This window comes from Hyla sarda, chromosome 5 (genome assembly GCF_029499605.1).
Source record: "Hyla sarda isolate aHylSar1 chromosome 5, aHylSar1.hap1, whole genome shotgun sequence".
NCBI classification, from domain to species: domain Eukaryota; kingdom Metazoa; phylum Chordata; class Amphibia; order Anura; family Hylidae; genus Hyla; species Hyla sarda.
Genome location: NC_079193.1, coordinates 190,557,594 through 190,570,083, shown reverse-complemented (window position 1 = coordinate 190,570,083; position 12,490 = coordinate 190,557,594). Strand labels below are relative to the sequence as shown.

General features: G+C 43.2%; 1 protein-coding gene and 1 long non-coding RNA gene across 2 annotated transcripts in view; one reads left to right on the top strand and one right to left on the bottom strand.

Annotated features, from left to right (window-relative positions):
• Positions 1-12,490, bottom strand: part of MYO10 (myosin X) — a 239,331-nt gene that overhangs the window by 173,026 nt on the left and 53,815 nt on the right. The gene's annotated exons all lie outside the window — the stretch shown is intronic.
• The window catches only part of LOC130273707 (uncharacterized), a 40,281-nt gene continuing 31,815 nt past the window's right edge, over positions 4,025-12,490 (top strand). The window contains exons 1-2 of the long non-coding RNA XR_008844094.1: positions 4,025-4,160; positions 4,274-4,304. This is a non-coding gene — a long non-coding RNA (uncharacterized LOC130273707). The remainder of the gene's footprint in view (positions 4,161-4,273; positions 4,305-12,490) is intronic.

Sequence of the window (12,490 nt, the reverse complement as noted above, 5' to 3'; positions counted from 1 at the left end):
TGGGATAATTTCACTTTCATTTAAGACAGCGAAATCAACTTTGATTGGTGGTGCCTGGCATTAGTCATGGGTCCTGGCTGCCCTAAACAACTGGGGCCCACTGGGTTTAGCCTGTTCTTCATTAGTGAGAATGGTTTAAACCCCATTAATGGGAGCAGGGCGTACATGTACGCCCTTGGTCCTTAACCTGTTAGAGACAGAGGGCGTACAGCTCGCCGGGCGGTGAACGGACTGGGATGACTGCTGATATCTATCAGCAGGCATCCCGTGGCAATGTAGGGGGTCCTGAGATCCCCCATGTCGACGATCGCCGCAAATTGCCGGTCAATTCAGACAGGCGATTTGCGGCGATTCCGGGCCAATTGGGTCACTAGTGACCCGATCACCCGGAAAATAAGAAATATCAGAGACAGCCCGGTCATCCTAAAGATAGGAGCAAGGTGGCAGGGTTGCCACCTCCTCCTATCCCCTGCCATTGGTCGATCAGGACTGACCTGCCAATGGCAGTTGGGGCGGGGTTTGAGTTCATTTCTCCTGCTCTGCCCACCGATCGAAGTCCGGGCAGAACCGGGAGAACAAGTGCAGCATGGGTGAGGGGGGGGGGCATGGCCGGCTTACCAGGCGGCATCGGAGCGGTGGCAGGGACATCGGGCAGCAGCAGGAGGAGGAAGGCTGGAAAGTGCGGCGGTGGAGGCTGAAGTGAAGATGGCTGTTAAGTGATCTTCACTGTGGGCTTCTAAAAGTTGCAAAACTCCAACTCTCAGCATGCCCAGACAGCCAAAGCGCATGCTGAGCATTGTAGTTTTGCAATGTCTGGAAGGCCACAGTTTGGAGACCACTGTGTAGTGGTCTCCAAACTGTGGTCCTCCAGATGTTGCAAAACTACAACTTTCAGCATGCACTGACTGTCTGGGCATGCTGGGAGTTGTAGTTTTGCAACATCTGAAGTGTCACAGTTTGGAGACCACTATACGTTGGTCTCCAAACTGTAGCCTTCCAGATGTTGCAAAACTACAATTTCCCAGCATGCCCAGACAGTCAGGGATGCTGGGCGGTGTAGTTCTGCAATATTTGGCCCTTCAGATGTTGCAGAACTGCAACTCCCAGCATGCCTGGACAGTCTGGGTTTTGCAACATCTGGAGGGCTACAGTTTGGAAACCACTACTTTGCGGTCTCCAAACTGTTCTTCCCCAGTTGTTGCATAACTACAACTCCTAGCATGCCCAGACTGTCCAGGCATGCTGGGAGTTGTAGTTCTGCAACATCTGAAGGGCCAGATATTGCAGAAGTACACTGCCCAGCATCCCTGACTGTCTGGGCATGCTGGGAATTGTAGTTTTGCAACAGCTGTAGGCACACTGGTTGGGAAAAACTGAGCTAGAGTCTGTTTCCTAACTCAGTGATTCCAACCCGTGTGCCTCCAGCTGTTGCAAAACTACAACTCCCAGAATGCACTGACAGACCCAATATGCTGGGAGCTTTAGTTTTGCAACAGCTGGAGGCACACGGGTTGGAATCAGCTTGAGTCTGTTTCCTAACTCAGTGGCTCCCTACAGGTGTTGCAAAACTACAACTCCCAGCATGTACAGTCTGTCAGTGCATTCTGGGAGTTGTAGTTTTGCAACAGCTGAAGGTTTGGGGCTCCCCCCCATGTGACTGTACAGGGTACAGTCACACGGGCGGGTTTAGAGAGGGTTTCCTTCTACAAGTTTGAGCTGCAGCAAATTTTCCACCGCAGTTTAAACTCCCAGCAGAAAACTCACTGTGAACCCCCGCCTGTGTGAATGTACCCTAAAAACCCTACACTACACTACACTAACACCAAATTAAAAAAGTAAAACACTACATATACCCTTTCATGCCCCCCCCCCCTCCCAATAAAAATGAAAAATGTCTCATACGGCATGGAGCCTCCAGCTGTTGCAAAACAAAAACTCCAAGAATAGCCGGACAGCCACTGACTGTCTAGGCATGCTGGGAGTTTTGCAACAGTTGGAGGCACCCTGTTGGGGAAACACTGACGTAGGGTTTTGGGGGAGACAAGCACCATCCTTGTATCTGGGTCCGCCCCTATTGCAAATTCCTAATCTACGACTCAAATGCGCATGGCACTCTCACTTCAGAGCCCTGTCACATTTAAAGGTAACAGTTTAGTGTTTCAGTACTCAGGAGAAATTGTGTTACAAATTTTGGAGGGATTTTTCTCCTTTTACCCCTTATAAAAAGGAAAAGTTAGGGGCAACACCAGCATGTTAGTGTAAAAAAAAAAACAAAATGTTACACTACCATGCTGTTGTTGCCCCATACTATTTATTTTCACAAGAAATAAAAGAAGAACAAGACCCTCAAAATTTGTAATGCAATTTCTTCCGAGTACGGAAATACCCCATATGTGGATGTAAAATGCTCTGCAGATGCACAACAAGGCTCAGGAGTGAGAGCGCCATGTACATTTTAGGCCTAAATTGGTGATTTGTACAGAGGTGGCTGATAGTTACAGCGGTTCTGACATGAACACACAAAAAAAAAAAACACCCACATGTGTCCCCATTTTGGAAACTACACCCCTCATGGAATGTAACAAGGGGTATAGTGAGCCATAACACCCCACAGGTCTTTGACGAATTTTAGTTAAAGTTGGACTTGAAAGTAAAAAAAAAATTACATTTCCCTGAAATGCTGAAATGCTTTCCCATGAAAATGAAAAGTTTGGGTTAACACCAGCATTTTAGTGTTAAAAATAAAACTTTCCATTTTAACGTCCCACTTTAACGAAAGTTCATCAATCAATCACCTGTGGGGTATAAAGACTCAATTTACCCCTTGTTACATTCCTTGAGGGGTGTAGTTTCCAAAATAGTATGCCATGTGTTTTTTTTTTTTTTTTTTACTGTTCTGGCATCATAGGGGCTTCCTAAATGCGACATGCCCCCCAAAAACCATTTCAGCAAAATTCGCTCTCCAAAATGCCATTGTCGCTCCTTTCCTTCTGAGCCCTTTAGTGCACCCACAGAGCACTTTACATCCACGTATGAGGTATTCCCTTACTCGAGAGAAAATTAATAAAAAGTTTTGGGGGGCCTTTTTTCCTTTTACCCCTTGTAAAAATGAAAAAAAAAATGGGGTTACAATAACATCAGTGTGAAAAATTGAGATTTAGATTTTTCTCCTCCATTTTGCTGCTATTCCTGTGAAACACCTAAAGGGTTAACAAACTTTTTGAATGTCATTTTGAATACTTTTTTTTTGTAAATATTTTTTTTCTTCATGTTTTCTTGCTGTAATCGCATTACAAATAATTCCTAACCACTTACATTATATAAAAGAAGTCTCCAGTGTTTTTTCATTATAAGTGCAAAGTCGTGATCCTGACACTGGGCTTTAGTAGGGGGAATGAGAAAAAACCACCTCATGTACATTCCAGAAAAGAATTCCAGAACACTCCAAGTGTGGTTTTCCAGAATTCCAGAATACTCCAAGTGCTTTATTTAGTAAAAATGTGCAACAACGTGTTTCGAGGGTACTAGCCGTCTTCCTAAGACTGCATTCAAACTACAGGTCACAGCATGCCATGGTCACAGCATGCCATATATGCATGCTAACATGGATGCCAGTTAGAAAATGGGCAGAGTTACATCACAAATACCCATTTACTGATGACATGACAGAAGCATCAAAACGCAAACAAGACGCAATGTACATTTCTATAGAAACAATATAAACTCCTACATAATAAATATCAGCACTTTCTGTAAACATGAAGGGGGAGATTTATCAAAACCTGTCCAGAGTAAAAGTAGCTGAGTTGCCCATAGCAACCAATCAGATCACTTCTTTCATTTTTGAAAAGGCTTCTGAAAAATGAAAGACGCGATCTGATTGGTTGCTATGGGCCACTCAGCAGCTTTTCCTCTGGACAGGTTTTGATAAATCTCCCCCAAAGTGAGTGCCTTTGAGTTAAACACTGCTGGAAATACCATGACCCGGCAGTGAACACTCAGAAGGAGGCTGACTGGTAGGTCATCCAGCTCAAAGTAAACAAATGCATCATGTGACTGGTATGAGCCAATGACAGAGGGGCTGGGCAGACCCATCTGTCACTGTGCAGATAGGCAAACAGGGACATAACCAAGGTGCCAAGGGCTCTATAATATACAAGGTAATGCTCTTGTATTGCATATGCTAAAGTTCACGGTGTTGAAATACAGTCGTCTGGCAAAATGAACCATGTCTGGGGTACAGATAAATATTAATAATATAATGATATTACAGATTAAGAAATGGTGTGCTGGTATAGAGGAGGGTGAGTACTAATACAATAATGATAAAAACAATATGATAAATATAAAAATATGTTTTTTATTATAATGAGAACTGTATTGTTTATATGTGTATACAGATTAAATTATTATTATTATTTTTTTTAAATCTTGATGATGTTTATTGCCTCTCTATTGTCTACACATTGGACCGTCATCTGAGTATGTGAATCAGCCTTTTGGGTCACATCCTCTTGCTTGCAGCTAGTAAACATTGTCATTGCTATGGCATGTATACTTAGCCTTCTATCGGCAACAACAAGAACAGTGGCCTTGCAGCACTGGGGTCTTTGGTTAAAATCCCATCAAATACAACATTTGCAAGTTTTCTTATGCTCACCCCCCCCCCCCCCCCCCCCATGTTTGTGTGGGTTTCCTCCAGGTACTCCGGTTTCCTACCACACTTCACAAACATACTGATAGGTGCATTTATATAATGAGCCCCAGAAAGCACAAGGTCTACATATAAAAGAAATTATTATTATGCCATAGACCAGTGGTCTTCAACCTGTGGACCTCCAGATGTTGCAAAACTACAACTCCCAGCCAGTGGTCTTCAACCTGTGGACCTCCAGCTGTTGCAAAACTACAACTCCCAGGCAGTGGTCTTCAACCTGTGGACCTCCAGATGTTGCAAAACTACAACTCCCAGCCAGTGGTCTTCAACCTGTGGACTAGGGATCGACCGATATTGTTTTTTTTAGGGCCGATACCGATAAGCTGTGGCCTTTTAGGCCGATAGCCGATAACTTATACCGATATTCCATTACATTATCGGATTATCGGCAAGGTAATTGCCGATACCGATAACGTCAAAAATCGTGAATATCGGCCGATAATATCGGCCAAACTGATGATCGGTCGATCCCTACTGTGTTGCAAAACTACAACTCCCAGCCAGTGGTGTTCAACCTGTGGACCTCCAGATGTTGCAAAACTACAACTCCCAGCATGCCAGGACAGCCGTTGGCTGTCTTGGCATGCTGGGAGTTGTAGTTTTGCAACATCTGGAGGTCCGCAGGTTGGAGACCACTGCCATAGACTATCAAGGAAGGACTTTCTCGACAGCCTCTCAAGCATCCACCCATACAGCTGAGCTGAATTATAAAGCTTGCATAGAGGAATGAGGATGTCGGTCTGTGCACAACATCTGCTTCAATATGAATTCATTAGAAGTGTGGCTATTCCTGTTGTTTTCTGCACAAGAAATAATACCCAGATGGTTTGTGTAATGTGTCTGAAACGTGACAGTATGTATGATCTTCTTATGACACCATTTGTACGTGCTAATTCACAAAAACTCTACTGCAACCTGTGCTGCTGGAGCCTTGTAGTTATTCTGTTAGAAACAAGACAATCATTAATAACATAGAAATAAATCTGTTTTGTAGTATTTCCGATGAAAGCTGTTAAAAGTGTACCTGTTATAAGCAAAAACTTTTGATATAATGTAGATAATACCATTATATGTATATTTGTAATATACATTGGTTAAAAAAAAAAATGCTATATTTTTGGGTAAAAAATGCTGTCCCTGCAGCTATTGCCTGTGTGTCTCTGTGAGGAAACCAAATACAGGAAGTGAGGGCAGGACAAGCAGGGCTCTGTGCAGGCTCTTGGCTTGTCATTTAGCCTGCTGTGTGAGTCAGGGGTCTGTGAGTCCTTAAGGACTGAGGGCGTATGGGTACGTCCGTGGGAATTTCGGTCCCCGCAGCTAGCCAGTCGGGGACCGGACAGGGATGCCTGCTGAAATCATTCAGCAGGCATCCCGTCACAGCGCCCAGGGGGGTCCTGAAACACCCCCCGCCCCTTGTGTCGGCGATCACCGCAAATCACCGGTCAATTCAGACCGGTGATCTGCGGCGATTCTGGGTCATACGGGTCTCCGGTGACCCGATGACCTGAAAAATAAGGGGTATCGGGGGTGTCCAAGACACCCCTTGTCCCCCTGAAGGGATAGGAGTGAGGTGGCAGGGGTTCCACCCCTCCTGTCCCTGCTATTGGTGGGTCAGAAGCGACCGACCAATAGCAGATCGGGGGCGGGGGGGGGTTTAAAGTTTGGTTCCCCCGTTCTGCCCACCCACAGTAATCCGGGCAGAATGGGGGAACCGACAGTGACCGGCACCGGAGGTCCACTTACCATCGGCGGAGGCGACGATCGGCGGCGGTGATCGGCGGATGGCTCCCTGGTGCGGCGTGCTGCAGACTACGGAAACCGGTGAGTTGCCTAGCAACATATGGAGGGCTACAGTTTAGAGACCACCATACAGTGGTAAACTGTAGCCCTACAGATGTTGCAAAACTACAACTCCCAGCATGCCCACAAAGCTGTTTGGGCATGCTAGGATTTGTAGTTTTGCAACAGCTGGATGGCTACGGTTTTGAGATCACTGTGCAGTGATCTCTAAACTGTGGCCCTCGAGATCTTGCAAAACCACAACTCCCAGCATGCCCACACAGCAGTTTACTTTCTGGACATGCTGGAATTTGTACTTTTGGAACATCTGGAGGGCCACGGATTGGAGATCACTGTGCAGTGGTCTCTAAACTGTGGCCCTTCAGATCTTGCAAAACTATAACTCCCAGCAGGCCCACACAGCAAACTGCTGCCTCGCCATGCTGGGAGTTGTAGTTGCGTACCTCCAGCTGTTGTATAACTACATCTCCCAGCATGCCCTTCGGCGATCAGTACATGCTGGGAGTTGTAGTTTTACAACAGCTGGAGGCACACTGGTTGGAAAGTACTGAGTTAGGTAACAGAACCTAACTGAAGGTTTTCCAACCAGTGTGCCCCCAGCAGTTGCAAAGTACAACTCCCAGCATGCACAGTCTGTCAGTACATGCTGGGAGTTGTAGTTTTGAAACAGCTGGAGGTTTGCCCCCCCCCCCCCCCTTCCATGTGAATGTACAGGGTACACTCCTAGCGGGAAACTCAACGTAACTCCCACCTGTGTGAATGTACCCTAAAAACACTACACTACACTAATACAAAATATGGGGTAAATTACAACATACACACCCCCTTACACTGTCCCCCCCCCCCCCCAATAAAAATGAAAACGTATCGTACGGCAGTGTTTCCAAAAGGGAGCCTCCAGCTGTTGCAAAACAGCAACTCTCAGCATTTCCAGACAGCCACTGACTGTCCTGGCATGCTGGAGTTTAGCAACAGCTGGAGACACCCTGTTTGGGAATCACTGGTGCAGAATACCCCTATGTCCACCCCTATGCAACTCCTAATTTAGTCCTCAAATGCGCATGGCCCTCTCTCACTTCGGGGCCCTGTTGTATTTCAAGGAAACAGTTTAGGGCCACATATGGGGTATTTCTATACTTGGGAGAAATTGAGTTACAAATTTTAGGGGACTTTTTCTCCTTTTACCCCTTATGAAAAGTTAAGGGCTACACCAGCCTGGTAGTGTAAAAAAATGTAAAAAAAATTTACACTAACATGCTGGTGTTGCCCCATACTTTTTACTTTCACAAGAGGTAAAATGAAAAAAAGACCGCTAAAATTTGTAACGCTATTTCTCCTGAGTAAGGAAATACCCCATTTGTTGGCGTAAAATGCTCTGCGGATGCACAACCAGGCTCAGGAGTGAGAGCGCACTATGTACATTTGAGGCCTAATTGGTGATTTTACAGCGGTTCTGACATAAACTAAAAAAAATAAATACCTATGTGTGACCCCATTTTGGAAACTACACCCGTCACGGAACGTAACAAGGGGTATAGTGAGCCTTAACACCCCACAGGTGTTTGACAATTTTTTGTTAAAGTTGGATGGGAAAATGAAAAAAAAAATTTTTTTACAAAAATGCTGGTGTTTCCCTAAATTTTTCATTTTCACAAAGGAAAATTGGAAAAAAGCCCCCCAAAATTTGTAACCTCCTTTCTTTTGAGTAAGAACATACCCCATAAGTGAATGCAAAGTGCTCTGCGGGTGCACTACAATGCTCAGAAGAGAAGGAGCGCCATTGGGCTTTTAGAGAGAAAATTTGTCCGGAATTGAAGGCCATGTGTGTTTACAAAGCCTCCATGGTGCAAGAACAATGGACCCCCCCCCCACATGTGACCCCATTTTGGAAACTGCATTCCTCACGGAATGTTATAAGGAGTACAGTGAGCACTTACACCCAACAGGTGTCTGACAGATTTTTTTTCAAAACATCTGTCAAACGCCAGTTAGGTGTATATGCTCACTGCACCCCTTATTAAATTCTGTGAGGGGTGTAGTTTCCAAAATGTGGTCACATTTGGGGGGTCCACTGTTCTGGCACCACAGGTGGCTTTGTAAATGCTCATGGCCCCCGACTTCCATTCCAAACAAATTCTCTCTCCAAAAGCCCAATGGCGCTCCTTCTCTTCTGAGCATTGTAGTGCGGCAGCAGAACACATGGGGTATTTCCATACTCAGAAGAAATGGGGTTACACATTTTGGGGGGCATTTTCTCCTAGTACCCAATGTAAAAATTTAAAATTTTGTGAAAAAATTGCATTTTAGTGAAATATTTTTTTTCATTTACACATCTGACTTTAACGAAAAGTCATCAAACACCTGTGGGGTGTTAAGGCTCACTGTACCCCTTCTTACATTCCTTGAGGGGTCTAGTTTCCAAAATAGTGTGCCATGTGTTTTTTTCTTTTTTGATGTTCTGGCAGCATAGAGACTTCCTAAATGCGACATGCCCCCCAAAAAACATTTCAGCAAAATTTGCTTTCCAAAAGCCAAATGTAGTATGCCAGCAGAGCACTTGACGTCCACACATGGGGTATTTCCATACTTAGAAGAAATGGGGTTACAAATTTTAGGGGGGAATTATCTCCTATTACCCCTTGTAAAAATGAGAAATTTTGGGGGGAAAACTGCATTTTAGTGAAAAAATTATTTTCATTTACACATCCGATTTTAATGAATAGTCGTCAAACACCTGTAGGGTGTTAAGGCTAACTGTACCCCTTTTTACGTTCCTTGAGGGGTGTAGTTTCCAAAACAGTATGCCATGTGTTTTTGTAATTTTTATTTTTTTATTTTGCTGTTCTGGCACCATAGGGGCTTCCTAAATGGGACATGCCCCCCAAAAACCATTTCAGCAAAATTAACTCTCCAAAATCCCGTTGTTGCTCCTTTCCTTCAGAGCCCTCTAGTGCACCCACGGAGCACTTTACATCCACGTATGAGGTATTTCCTTACTGAAGAGAAATGGGGTTACAAATTTTGGGGGAATTTCTCTCCTTTTACCCCTTGTAAAAATTCAATGGCTCTGCAAGAACATGTGAGTGTAAAAAATGAAGATTTAGAATTTTCTCCTTCACTTTTCTGCTGTTCCTGTGAAACACCTAAAGGGTTAACAAACTTTCTGAATGTCATTTTGAATACTTTGAGGGGTGCAGTTTTTATAATGGGGTAATTTATGGGGTATTTCTAACATGAAATCCCCTCAAATCCACTTCAAAATTGAACTGGTCCCAGAAAAATTCAGATTTTGAAATTTTCGTGAAAAAAAAAAATTGCTGCTGAAGTTTGAAGTCCTCTAATGTCTTCCAAAAGTAAAAACATGTCAACTTTATGATGCAAACATAAAAAGTAGACATATTGTATATGTGAATCAATATATTTTATATATATATATATATATATATATATATATAAGAACAGATTTGCTGCAGCACACAGGGTAGTGACAAGTGGTTTATTTCAAATCAATTGCTACGTTTCAACCGCACATGCGGCCTTTTTCAAGCACAAGTGAACAGTGACCATAGGACAAGTTATATGTGGTGTTCAATAAAACATCAATTACATAGTTGAGTGTAACAAATATCAAAAAGCTTACAATAAAAGTGTACAAAAGATACAATACATATAGTATCATAATTAAGTGGGTATATAATATATGTACCCATAAAGTGCATAACAATATATATTAAAATATACCAATAAAGTGCATAATAAGTTAAATAGTGCACCAGGTGAAAAATAATTAATCAAATAAATGCAGGAAGGAGAGTAGGCGGAATCTCAATGCACTCACCCAATCAGAAAGAAGTACGTATAGATATCCTATAGACATCATCACACACACATCAAATGCGGTGTGGTATAATGTATATACAGCTGCATTGCGGCGCAACAACAGCGCGCGCTTGCCACTGTACTTCCGGGAATAGGGCGGCAGCCAATGGAATAGCGCTATTCCATTGGCTGCCGCCCTATTCCCGGAAGTACAGTGGCAAGCGCGCGCTGTTGCTGCGCCGCAATGCCGCTGTATATACATATATATGTATCTATACGTACTTCTTTCTGATTGGGTGAGTGCATTGAGATTCCGCCTACTCTCCTTCCTGCATTTATTTGATTAATTATTTTTCACCTGGTGCACTATTTAACTTATTATGCACTTTATTGGTATATTTTAATATATATTGTTATGCACTTTATGGGTACATATATTACATACCCACTTAATTATGATACTATATGTATTGTATCTTTTGTACACTTTTATTGTAAGCTTTTTGATATTTGTTACACTCAACTATGTAATTGATGTTTTATTGAACACCACATATAACTTGTCCTATGGTCACTGTTCACTTGTGCTTGAAAAAGGCCGCATGTGCGGTTGAAACGTAGCAATTGGAATGAAATAAACCACTTGTCACTACCCTGTGTGCTGCAGCAAATCTGTTCTTCTAGCGATACGGACCCAGGACCTGGGACCAGCCGCTGCGTGCACCTACCTCCATACACCTTTGAGGTGCAGCCCACCCTGCTTTTTCTATATATATATATATATATATATATATATATATATATAATTTCCTTACAAGCAGAGAGTTTAAAAGTTAGAAAAATGCTACATTTTCTAAATTTTCACAACATTTTGGGATTTTTCACCAAGAAAGGATGCAAGTAACAACAAAAATGTAACACTATGTTAAAGTAGAATATGTCAAGAAAAAACAAGCTCAGAATCAGAATAATCAGTAAAAGTATTCCAGAGTTATTAATGCATAAAGTGACAGTGGTCAGAACTGCAAAAAAGTGCTTAGTCCTTAAGGTGAAAAAGGGCTCAGTCCTTAAAGGGGTACTCCGGCGCTAAGACATCTTATCCCCGGAGCGAACTGATTACTGGCGATCACGGGGACGGAGCATTGTGATGTCACGGCTCCACCCCTGTGTGACATCACGATCTGCCCCCTCAATGCAAGCCTATGGGAGGGGGTGTGACATACTAAAGGTAAAAATTCCTTCCCGACTCCAATTATGTAAATCAGAATAAACCCCTGGATCAACCTTCTCCCCCTATAGATCTAGTATACATAACCGGTGATGTTTTTATTCTCCAAAAATGCATCCAGACCCCTTTTAAATTCTTTTACAGAGTTCCCCATTACCACCGCCTCCAGAAGAGAGTTCCATAGTCTCACTGCTCTTACAGTAAAGAACCCCCGTCTGTGCTGGTGTAGAAACCTTCTTTCCTCTAAACGTAGAGGATGCCCCCTTGTTATAGCTACAGTCCTGGGTATAAATAGGTCATGGGAGAGATCTCTGTACTGCCCCCTGATATATTTATACATAGTTATTAGGTTGCCCCTAAGCCTTCTTTTTTCTAAACTAGATAACCCTAATTCTGATAATCTTTCTGGGTACTGTAGTCCTTCCATTCCCCGTATTACTCTGGTTGCCCGTCTCTGAACCGTCTCCAGCTCCACTATATATTTCTTGTACACTGGTGCCCAGTACTGTACACAGTATTCCATGTGTGGTCTGACTAGTTATTTGTACAGCGGTAGAATTATTTCTTTATCGTGGACATCTATGCCCCTATTGATGCACCCCATAATTTTATTAGCCTTGGCAGCAGCTGCCTGACACTGGTCACTACAGCTAAATTTACTGTTAACTAAGACTCCCAAGTCCTTTTCCATGTCAGTCGTCCCAATTGTTCTCCCATTTAATACATAATCTCAGCCCGGATTTTTCTGCACTGGGATTATATAGACTTCTGTGGATTTTACTTGCAAAAGGTAGAATCTGCAACAAATCCATCCTGTGTGAATTTACTCTAACTATGAAAGTTCTCCATTCAAAAACACACCACTATGGTTTAATAGTAAATTGTGTGGAGTCTTCTCTCTTCTAAGCTATCCAAAAATAACCGGG